The following is a 12,702-nucleotide window of genomic DNA, read 5'->3' as shown; positions in this document are numbered from 1 at the left end:
CCTGCAACCACTACCACCGCACCAGTGACCACAACAACTACAGCCACTACAGCCACTACACCTACAACATCCACTGAGGCCAGCACTGCCACATCTACTGCAACCACAAGCACACCTGCAACCACTACCACTGACCCAATGACCACAGAAACTACAGCCACTACAGATACAGCTACAACAACCACTGTTCCTAGTACAGCCACATCTACTATCACTACCACCGCACCAGTGACCACAGAAACAACAGCCACTTTTGCTACAGCTACAACATACACTGAGGCCAGCACGGCCAGATCTACTGCAACCACAAGCACAGGTGCAACCACTACCACTTCACCAGTGACCACAGAAACATCAGCCACTACAGGTACAGCTACAACATCCACTGTTCCTAGTACAGCCACATCTACTGCAACCACAAGCACACCTGCAACCACTACCACTGCCCCAGTGACCACTGAAACTACAACCACTAAAGCCACTACAGCTACAACATCCACTGAGGCCAGCACAGCCACATCTACTGCAACCACAAGCATACCTGCAACCACTACCACTGCACCAGTGACCACAGAAACTACAGCCACTTCTACTACAGCTACAACAACCACTGTTCCTAGTACAGCCACATCTATTACCACTACCACCGCACCAGTGACCACAGAAACTACAGCCATTTCTACTACAGCTACAACATCCACTGAGACCAGCACGGCCACATCTACTGCAACCACAAGCACACCTGCAACCACTACCACTGAACCAGTGACCACAGAAACATCAGCCACTACAGCCACTACAAGTACAACATCAACTGAGGCCAGCACAGCCACGTCTACTGCAACCACAAGCACACCTGCAACCACTACCACTGAACCAGTGACCACAGAAACAACAGCCACTACAGCCACTACAACTACAACATCAACTGAGTCCAGCACAGCCACGTCTACTGCAGCCACAAGTACACCTGCAACCACTACGCCTGCACCAGTGACCACAAAAACTGCAGCCACTTCTACTACAACTACAACATCCACTGAGGCCAGCACAGCCACGTCTACTCCAACCACAAGCACACCTGAAACCACTACCACTGAACCAGTGATCACAGAAACAACAGCCATTTCTACTACAGGTACAACATCCACTGAGGCCAGCACAGCCACGTCTACTGCAACCACAAGCACACCTGCAACCACTACCACTGCACCAGTGACCACAGAAACTACAGCCACTTCTACTACAGCTACAACATCCACTGTGCCTAGTACAGCCATGGCTACTGCAACCACAAGCACACCTGCCACGACTACCACTGAACCAGTGACCACAGAAACAACAGCCACTACAGCTACAGGTACAACATCCACTGTACCTAGTACAGCCACATCTACTGCAACCACAAGCACACCTCTAACCACTACCACTGCACCAGTGACCACAGAAACTACAGCCATTTCTATTACAGCTACAACATCCACTGAGGCCAGCACAGCCACGTCTACTGCAACCACAAGCACACCTGCAACCACTACCACTGCACCAGTGACCACAACAACTACAGCCACTTCTACTACAGCTACAACATCCACTGTGCCTAGTACAGCCACATCTACTGCAACCACAAGCACACCTGCAACCACTACCACTTCACCAGTGACCACAGAAACTACAGCCACTACAGCCACTACAGCTACAACATCCACTCAAGCCAGCACTGCCACATCTACTGCAACCACAAGCACACCTGCAACCACTACCACTGCACCAGTGACCACAACAACTACAGCCACTTCTACTACAGCTACAACATCCACTGTGCCTAGTACAGACACATCTACTGCAACCACAAGCACACGTGAAACCACTACCCCTGCACCAGTGACCACAGAAACAACAGCCACTACAGCTACATCATCCACTGAGGCCAGCACTGCCACATATACTGCAACCACAAGCACACCTGCAACCACCAGCACTGAACCAGTGACCACAACAACTACAGCCACAACATCCACTGAGGCCAGCACGGCCAGATCTACTGCAACCACAAGCACACCTGCAACCACTACCACTGCACCAATGACCACAGAAACTACAGCCACTTCTACTATAGCTACAACATCCACTGAAGCCAGCACGGCCAGATCTACTGCAACCACAAGCACACCTGGCACCACTACCACTGCACCAGTGACCACAGAAACAACAGCCACTACAGGTACACCTACAACATCCACTGTGACCAGTACAGACACATCTACTGCAACCACAAGCACACCTGCAACCACTACCGCTTCACCAGTGACCACAGAAACAACAGCCACTACAGCTACAGCTACAACATCCACTGTGCCTAGTACAGCCACATCTACTGCAACCACAAGCACACCTGCAACCACTACCACTGAACCAGTGACCACAGAAACTACAGCCATTTCTACTACAGCTACAACATCCACTGAGACCAGCATAGCCACGTCTACTGCAACCACAAACACACCTGCAACCACTACCACTGAACCAGTGACCACAGAAACTACAGCCACTTCTACTATAGCTACAACATCCACTGAGGCCAGCATAGCCACGTCTACTGCAACCACAAACACACCTGCAACCACTACCACTTCACCAGTGACCACAGTAACTATAGCCACTACTGCTACAACATCCACTTAATCCAGCACAGCCACATCTACTTAAGCACAAGCACACTTGCAAGCACTACCACTCCACCAGTACCACAGAAACTATAGCCACTTCAACAGTTCTAGTTACTTCTTCGTCTATTACCAGCATGTATTCTAGGTAGTGAGGAATGACAATGCTGAAGTATACAGTGGTAATTACGATAGCAACTGCATTGCATCTCACTGTATTTACATCCCTAGTTGCCAGGTTTTTGTATTGTTTCTACAATTGGAGCATCATACTGCATTTCTGTAACCTGTCAATAATTCATTTTAATTTTTACCATGATTTTAATCAAAATCCCTTCTGCTCTCTCTCCATCTCTACTATTAGCATTTTATCTTCAATATGTATAATATGTGAGTATTGTACAATAATCTTCAACCACTGTGACTGCAATTCTTTTTCTTTTGAAAATATTAAAACAATTGCATTCTCCACCCTGATGCAGTGTATACATGTAATTGCTTTATTTTCTGTCTTGCATAGGTTCATTTCTTCTTATTCTTGGTAGTTAACCCTGTAGCCCAACATGACACACCATTTATCCAATTATCACAGATGCTCATGGCACTTTATGTGCTGGTCATACCTTTGTGATAGCATTCTCTGTTCTACTGCGCTCATCATCATATCAACAACCACGATTAACTTCAACATTTGCTAGTGAATTTTGCACAGATGAGTCACCTCTTTTTGTATAGAAGCTACAGACTTGATAGTGTGCCCAGCTCTATAGTTCACAGCCACATGGTACCGCAGTACTGCTTCTCCTGACTACCAGCACAAGGGCCACCATTCTTGCACCTCCACAATTACTGCATGTGCTCCCAGTAGCCTGAGCCCAGTGCAGCCTATGGTTACATTTCTGCTTCATCTACAAGCACAATAGCAGTACCATTTTCATCAGGTTACCACTACCACAACTCTAAGCCCTTCTGAAGCTACTACAAGTTTCATTACCACAAAGTTTCCTTTTTCTACAACCCCATAAGTTGGTACCCTGTAAATAAACTATTCAAATGAAGTCCACAATCCACGTGTCCTGTAACCATAAGAATCACCAGTGTTGTTTCCATTGTGCCTTCCACCCCACTGGCTGCCATCATTTCAACCAAGTTAATAGCACAACTGCTGTAGGTCATCAGGTTGAAATCACAGTGGACACCACCATCCTGTAAAAAAATCAACAAAAGTCTTATTTCAACCTTGTTTTTCACAATTACCAGCTGACATTTCAACTACAGTTAGGGTTATTGCTTCAGTAGCAGTCATTCATCAACTTAACCGGAAACAACTGTGTATGGAACTTTGATGTAGTTTAATATCACCACCTTATTTTAGCAAAGTTTGTAGGTAAAGCAGGTAATTGTATAACTTTCAATAGTTAATAACACTACAGCATCCAGTACTTCACTGAAGTTACTACCAGCATTGTCCGCATTTCATTTGCATTTCACTGGAACCTATCTACAGAATTATGTGCACAATCTATGAAACTGGGCCTACCATGACACTAGATTCATATTAACTAATTGTCTCAGTACTGTGTTATGTATTGTGTTTACTACCATGAAAGCTTAGCACAGTTTAACCAACTGGTATGCATATTGACCACAGGACCCATTTTATTGAAAGCCAGAAGCATATAGGTCATACAGCTTTAATCAGACATGAATTATACTCATTTATAATTAGGCTGAAATTTACTGTCACTTGAACATAGCCTGTATACTTAGTACCCATACTTTAACTGAATTGGCGCATTCTGTAATAACCACCTCACCTCAAAACTGAACATCTTTTTAACAACACAGAAACTTCATCTTTACTACTCCCCTGTGAGTGCTTCAACTAGTACATATAAGCATATGTTCTACTAAATCATATGATTCATTAGTCACAACCTAATAATGTTCAAACTTTTAACCACCCTAACCAGAATTATTTATTAATAGAAAATACAACTACACCTTCTATGGAATCCACAATATTTTTAACATGTTTGCCTCCCCTTCACATATGTCCATACCATTAAGCAAATGTGCAACTACCCTTATTCCTAGTGAAACTTTATGATTGAAGCCATCAAGGCAGTGGATCTTAGAGTGACACCACCATTTATACTGCAACATCATTGCCATGGTACCATCCTTTCTGGCATGCATACCTCAACACTAGGCAAAACTTCATCGAATTTTTCAATATTGTACCATATAAACCTACAAATAGTACTACTGTAACTATTGACGTCTTTTTCAAAGTCATTCAATACTTATTAATAAACATTTGTTTACTCAAGCAAAATGCTGTCACAATTTTCAATATGTGTGGGAAGTCATATCATCAGTTACTTTACAGAAGTCACAGCTTCATAACAATCTCTCCAGTTCCACTGTAGTTAGAATACCTACAAATTAAGCTTGTCTCTTACCAATATTATTTCCATACCAGAATCTGCAATACAAGAACTGGCGATACATAGATGACTGTATAATTAATATCACAGACAATACAGAACTCCAGGAAACACCAAGTAATCACCTCTAAAATGAGATTCATTTTAAGTTCAGCTATCTCCATTATGGTAGTGAATTGTACCTATAAAATGATATGTAGATTTAGAAATACTAAATACAATTGAAAACTTTTTAAAGACTTAATCATCTTGTTTGGAAAGTTACATTTACACAGAGAGAGGGAGAGAAAGAGAGATCTTTCATCCTCTGGTTCATTTCCCAAATGGTTGCAAAGGCCAGAGCTGGGGCCAGTCTGAAGCTGGGAACCAGGAACTACTTCTGAGTCTGGGTACTGAGGCCTAAAGACCTGGGTCATAAGCAGGGAGCTGTATCAGGAAGTGGAGCAGCTGGGCCATGAACCAGGCCCATATGGGATGCTGGTGCCAGCAGGTGGAGGATGAGCCATTAGGATTAAATCGGCTTCTATATCTTTCACTTCATTCTCCCATTATGATTTTTTTCTAAAATATGCATTTATTAAAATAAATTCATATACAAAATTAATAAGTTAAGGTACATTCTTCCCCCTCAATATACACAATAATTATAAAGTGATCTTAAATAACTGTTAGATTTGTATGCAATGTAAACTTCACATTCTAAACATAGATTGGGATTAAACATTTTCTGACTTATTTGAAAGGCAGAGTGGCGAGAGGGAGAGAGGCGGGGGAAAGAACTTTCACCTTACGTTTTTTCCCAAATGGCTACACCAGCTGGGGCTGGGCCATAGAGGCCAGGAGACTGGGTTTTCTTATAGGTTTCCCACGTGTCTTCATGGGCCTAAGCATTTGGGCTGCTTTCTGCTTCTTTCCTAGGCACATTAGAAGGGACGTGGATCAGAAGCAAAACAGTTGGATTCTGGAACTAACACCCACATGGAATGCCAGTGTCGCCTTTACCCGCTACACCTCAATGCCCCATGGTGCTAGGTTTTCTTTAAGATTTTATGTCTCATTAAGTCGCGGAGAATAATGACCTTCACCTGTTAGGGGTGCTGTGCTCTGAGAGGCACTCCTTTGATAACGCGGGCATCTCTCCATTGATGATGTCCGTAATAGTATCTGATAGGGTTAAATGTGCAACAGGTGCTGCCTGTGCGCTAGGAAGGAGAGTGCAGTGACATATCTCAACAACAGATGGTGCTATTTGTTCTCTTACATCTCCATCAAACAACTATCAAGCTAAGATGCTTCTGTACTGAAAAAGAGACAGTCAATAAAGTGAAGAGACAACCAACAGCACGAGAGATACTATTTATAAACTGCACAACAGACAGAGGACAAATATCCAGGTTTTACAAGGAACTCCAGAAAATTAACAACAGCCAGCAAACAAACCAGTTAAGAAACGGGCAAAGGACGTGAACAGATGAGATTCAAAAGGCTGATAGACACATGATGAATGCTCATGTTCCATAGTTATTAGGGAAATACCAATAAAAAGCCACAAGGGGTTCCACCTAATTCCAGAGAGAATGACTTACTTACAGAAATCAATAAACAACAACTGCTGGTGTGATTGTGGGGGAAAGTGTGCCGTAATTCACTCCTGGTGGAAATATAAATTAGTACAACCATTATGGGAGTCAGTGTGAAGAGTTCTCAAACTGAGAACTGATCTTCCGTATATGACTGGTGCCACCCGCTGCTGGGAATATATTCAAATGGAATGAAATCTGCACTCGAAAGAGCAACCCAACTTTATGAGTACAGCAGCGCAACTCATAACAGTGAGGATACGGGAACACAGATGCCCGTTAATTGAGGACTGGATCAAGAAATTAGAGTATCTTGGGCCCGGCGGCATGGCCTAGCGGCTAAAGTCCTCGCCTTGAAAGCCCCGGGATCCCATATGGGCGCCGGTTCTAATCCCGGCAGCTCCACTTCCCATCCAGCTCCCTGCTTGTGGCCTGGGAAAGCAGTTGAGGACGGCCCAAGGCTTTGGGACCCTGCACCCGCGTGGGAGACCCGGAAGAGGTTCCAGGTTCCCGGCATCGGATCGGCGCGCATCGGCCCGTTGCGGCTCACTTGGGGAGTGAATCATCGGGTGGAAGATCTTCCTCTCTGTCTCTCCTCCTCTGTGTATATCTGGCTGTAATAAAATGAATAAATCTTTAAAAAAAAAAAAAGAAATTAGAGTATCTCTACCCTTAAATACTACTCAGCCATAACAGAAAAAAAATAGATTTTACCACTTGCAACAAAATGGTCCTGGCTGGAAACCATTATACTTAGTTAAGTAAACCAGTCTCCAAAGGACAAATATAGTATGTTCTGTGTCATATGAGACAGGCAATGTACAGCGAATGTATATATGAACAGGGGACACCAGTATATCAGGAAGTTAATGCACTGCACAGCACGAGCCACTTCTCCTGAATAAAAGTAGAACTTCCAATGAAACTTACAACTACACCTTTGCATTATGATACTAGGTTTACTACCTTTGCCTATACTTAACATGTCATGATATATTTAAATATCGGAGAGTTAAACTTGCAACTTCTACGAATGGACTATACTATTGTGATGACATGGTGGCAAACGAGGGGAGGGGAGAATGGGCAAGGAAGAAAGGAAGGGAGAGAAAGGAAAGCCCTACACCTACAAAACTGCATCACGGAAAAAGACATATAAAAATTAACAACTGATCAGGCCGAAGTCATATTCAAATGTTTAATTTTTACTTCTTTTAAAAGAATTTGCATAATAAAGAGTATGTCTGTTATGCCGAAATAATTAAGAACTAATATTTGGAATAAGAATTTGATGTTTTGTGTGTCCCTCTAGAAAACAGAACCAGATAAAGCAGGTTGAAGTTATTGACTAAAGTGTCTAGAAGAATGATCAAGTGCTGAGTTTTTCAAAAGGAAATGTTGAGTCTCAGTGTGGCTGGACTCACGGTCATGTAGATTACCTGACTGGTTCATAGGGGGTTTTCACTCATTCAGCTCTCATCTTCATGTCCAAGGTCCTCTCATCTCAAGGCATAATTCAAACACTTATACATGCAAGAAAAATGAATACTATTCATAAAATAAAGTACTATTATTTACATCATCTTTAAACTTTAAAAAACATATCTCTAAATTTTTATTTCAGAATAATTTAAAATTTACAAAACAGAACTTGTATTATGGTGCAAAGAGTTACTCTATACCCATATCCATCTTCACCTCTTAGTAACATCAATGTTAGTATAGTATGCTCGCCACACATGATAAACCTATCCAGCTTCCCTTGGTGTTATTATCTCTTATTAGTATATTCGTCACAATTATTAAGCCACACCCAGCTTCTTCTTTCTTTCTCCCTTTTTAAATTTTAGCTTCCTCAATCCATTTAACCCTCCTTCATCTTTAGTGGTGACCATTTTGCCTTCACATTGAAGCGTGCTTTTTTTCTTCTGTCATATGCGAGGGAAAATATGTGGTATTTGTCTCCCTCAGTATTTGACTTATTTAAAATGATGTCTGTTCTTCAATTCCATCTATTTTACTAAAAAAAGACAGATTTCATTTTTGAACTGAACAGTGTTCTATGAGGCAGAAATGGCACATTTTCTTTATCTATTCATTTAATGATGGACACTTTGGCTGATTCCATAGTTTGACTATCATTAGCTATTTTGCAACAAACCTGCTGGAATAGTTATCTCTTTGATATAACAATTTCATTTCTTTTCCATATATACCCAGTAATGGGTCTGCTGGATCATATAGAAGTCCTATTTCTAAATTCTTAAAAGAAGTTCCCTTTCTGTTTTCGATAGTGGTTACAAATATTTATGTTTTCACCAATAATATACAGGAATCCCTTTTTCCTCATCCGCCACAGCACCTGTCTTCTGTCTTTTTGATGGTGGCCATTCTGACAGGCGTGAATCTCTTTATGGATTGCATTTACACTTACCTCATGGCCAGTGATCTTGAGCACTTTTCATGTATTTGCTTGCCATTTGTTGTACTCTGATGAGACATGTCTATTCAGTTCCTTTGCTCATTTCATAACTGCACTGATGTCTTTGTGTTGACTTTTTTGAGTTTCTGTGGTATTCTGGATATTAATCTTTTGTCAGATAAGTAACTTGCAAATGTAGTCTCTCATTCTTTCAGATTCTTTTGACATTATTGATTGTCTCCTTTGATGTGCAGTTGCCTCTGAGTTTTACATAATCCTGTTTGTCTGGTTTTGCTTTTTGTTGCCTGTGCTTTTGGAATCTTATCAAGAAGGTATCTCCTATGCCAATGTACTTAGGTGTATACTCTGTGAACTCTATAATAGAAAGTAAAATTTACATAAATAAGTGTAATAAAACTACAATATAAATTACAATGGGATAAACACTTCTCTGTTTTATTCATTTCTATGTAAATTCCCATTTTCTAGAAAAATCACAGCCATTTGGTCAATGAACAAAAAGACAATGTCTTATTAACAAATTGCATTGGATATTTTGAGCAGATTTTGATTGGAATCTAATGTAATCTTGATTAGAAAATGATTGATAGGGATCACATTTTTGTTTCTAGTAGTAGTAATTATTATTATTACAAGATATTTTTTCATATTCCATTAGCATTTCAGAATATTTCATCAATATTAAGAATTGATAAAAATAATCATTCTTACCTGTTTTTGACGATTAGTGTAAAATTCTCCTTTTTGAACTTCTATAGTTAGTGATTTTAAGTAAAGCATCAATTGAATTAGTATCAATTCTCATAGAGCTTTTGACAGTTAATTGCACCTTCTTGTGTTTCATAATAATTTTTTCTTGGATTTGAATTTGAAGTTACACAAGACCCTGGCTTGATCAAGTCCCCTTTTGTTAAATTTCCAAGTGCCCATCTGAAATGCAGAAGACAACGGTAAATACATTGACAGTTATTTGTTTATTAGGTTCAACAGCTCCTAGAGTTGAGGCCTTTAGGAAGCGAGCTCTCAGTGTGGAAGCATTTTTCCGAAACTCAGGGAGGGAGACTGCAAAGTTTTAGAACATTCAAGGAAAGCCTCCAACTGACAAGGGCTAAATCTAAGTGAATATACTGAAACAGGGTGAGAAGACAGGTATGTTTAATTGTAAAGATAGCAATGACAACCATCAGCTTCAAAATTCTATCCAGAGACACTCTCAAAGTCAGAAGGAGGGGTGAGGGAGGGATATCTCTAAAAACCAAGAAACAATAACGGGACAGATAATTTCATATTTCTTTTTGCATGATATTAGGGCTGAGAGAGAAGTCACTTCTAGCTCCCACCAGAAAGATTGTTTCCCTTGTTTTTTGTCTTAATTAGAATCACAATCTTTCTCAAAGGTGGATCACACATGAGAGTGTATACTATTTATTTTAATTCATACCTACACAGATATATTGAAATTAGCCAGCTGGACTGTTTTTCAAGATTGTACGAAGAAAGGGAAATGATAAAACCGAACATTGTTCCTGGAGCTGAAGGTGCAGTAGTAGGCTATTTTCAAGAATGGGGCAGAGCGTGGACATACATAATGAATATTGGATCTTCTGGAATGTGGCCTGTGAGTTGATTTTTCCATGTTGGTAACTTTCTTACATAAGTCTTATATTCTTTACATAAAGTTTTAGTAATTTTTTAAACTTCAAAACAAAGATGCATATCCACAGTTATTAATTTTTCAGCTACTAATAGTTAATCACAAATTCTCTATGTAGTATATCAATACATATCTAGTTTATAAAATATTTGCAACACTTGTTCATCTAAAGCCTATGTGAGTTTCTTGCAAAATACTTTAATGACTATATAGCATGGCCCCTAAGCCTTTGGCCCTAGCAGAAAACTGGCATTGCTTGTTGGATGGCCTTCTTGGTGATTGGTTGGATTGCTCAGGCTCTGAATCCACCCTTCCTTCCACTCCTTTGTGCAGTGTGGGACATCTTCCAGAGGGTCTGTAGCTTGGTCCTTGAAATGAAATGATACAGTCATGGCTGCAGCAAAGCCACAGCAATGTGAAAGGAGCGAGGAGGCTGAAGAGAAGGTCACACTCACATCGCTGCATTGCTTGTGAATAAAATAAATATTTAAATTTTCATACTTAAGTGATTTTAGATACCATATACAATTCATACTCTCTAATAATGGTACTTTTATTAAAGTTGAAAGTTTTGCTAGAATTTATAGAACTATATAGTTTGAATATCCTTAATACCAAAACCCCAGATCTGATATATTCCAAAATCCAAATTTTTAATGCCACAGGTGGAAAACTCTTTTTTAAAAAAGATTTATTTATTTTTATTGGAAGGTCAGATATACAGATAGGAGGAGAGGCAGAGAGGAAGATCTGTCCACGGATTCACTCCCGAAGTGGCTGCAATGGCAGGAGCTGAGCGGCTCCGAAGCCAGGAGCACAGAGCCTCTTTTGGGTGTCCTGTGTGGATGCAGGGTCCCAAGGCCTTGGGCAGAACTTGACTGCTTTCACATGCCACAAGCAGGGAGCTGGATGGGAAGTGGGGCTGCCAGGATTAGAATCAGTGCCCATATGGGATCCTGGCACATATGAGGTAAGCACCTAAAGACCTATGTTGGGCTACCACACCGGGCCTGTAGGTGGAAAATTCTTTAGCTGATTATATGAGTAAAATAATTTTCACAAATTCTGACACAAAAGATACACTGTGTATCAGCGACTTGTGCAGGGTGGTATCACAGCTGTTGATGGGCTCTGATGGACACAATGCATCCTCCCGAAGGACTCTGAGAGAGTGTGTGTTACCTGAACTGACCCGCCATGTCATGGACATGGGTGTCTAGCAGTACCCAAGTCCAGGGGAAGCAGATCTTCCATTTACCCTTCTGACCCAGAGGGTCCAGTGGGATTTCAGGACGTTGTAGATTGTAGAAGATCAACATGCAGAATATAAGTTCTGGTAAAACCCAGTCAGAGAAGCAAAGAGTTTTCAAATAAACTATGTTCTGTTCTGTAATTATTCAGTATCTGGGATGGCTGCAGTAACGTTTGGCTTACACCTGTGTGCTGCTTCACTTGCCAAGCCAAGCGACTTGGTGGATGAGGCAACACTTGGGCAATCTTGTGTCCTAGTGGACGACTTCATGAATGAGCATGTCTATATCTAGGTCTGTCTTTCTTTCTATCTATCTATCTATCTATCTATCTATCTATCTATCTATCTATCGAAGAGGAAATTTATCACAAGGAATTGGTGTCCGTAATTACGGTGGCTGAGACAGCCCTCCATCTGCTGCTGGTGGGCTCTTGTTTTATTCCCGAAGGTTGGTAGGTTTGGGTGACAGGAGGAGTTGGCATTTCAGATTGCCTTAAGAGGCAGAAAAAAAATATTTTTCCATTAGCTCAAAAATAGCCAGGATAGAGAATCTCTCTTATTTGGTGAAGGGTCAGCCATTTAAAAAATTTTTCAATACAAATCTTTGAGTGATTGAATGAGTGCCACTTGTGTTTAGGAGTGCAACCTGTTTTTGAT

This window comes from Ochotona princeps, chromosome 18, assembly GCF_030435755.1.
Source record: "Ochotona princeps isolate mOchPri1 chromosome 18, mOchPri1.hap1, whole genome shotgun sequence".
NCBI classification, from domain to species: Eukaryota; Metazoa; Chordata; class Mammalia; order Lagomorpha; family Ochotonidae; genus Ochotona; species Ochotona princeps.
Note: the sequence above shows the minus strand (reverse complement) of the source record.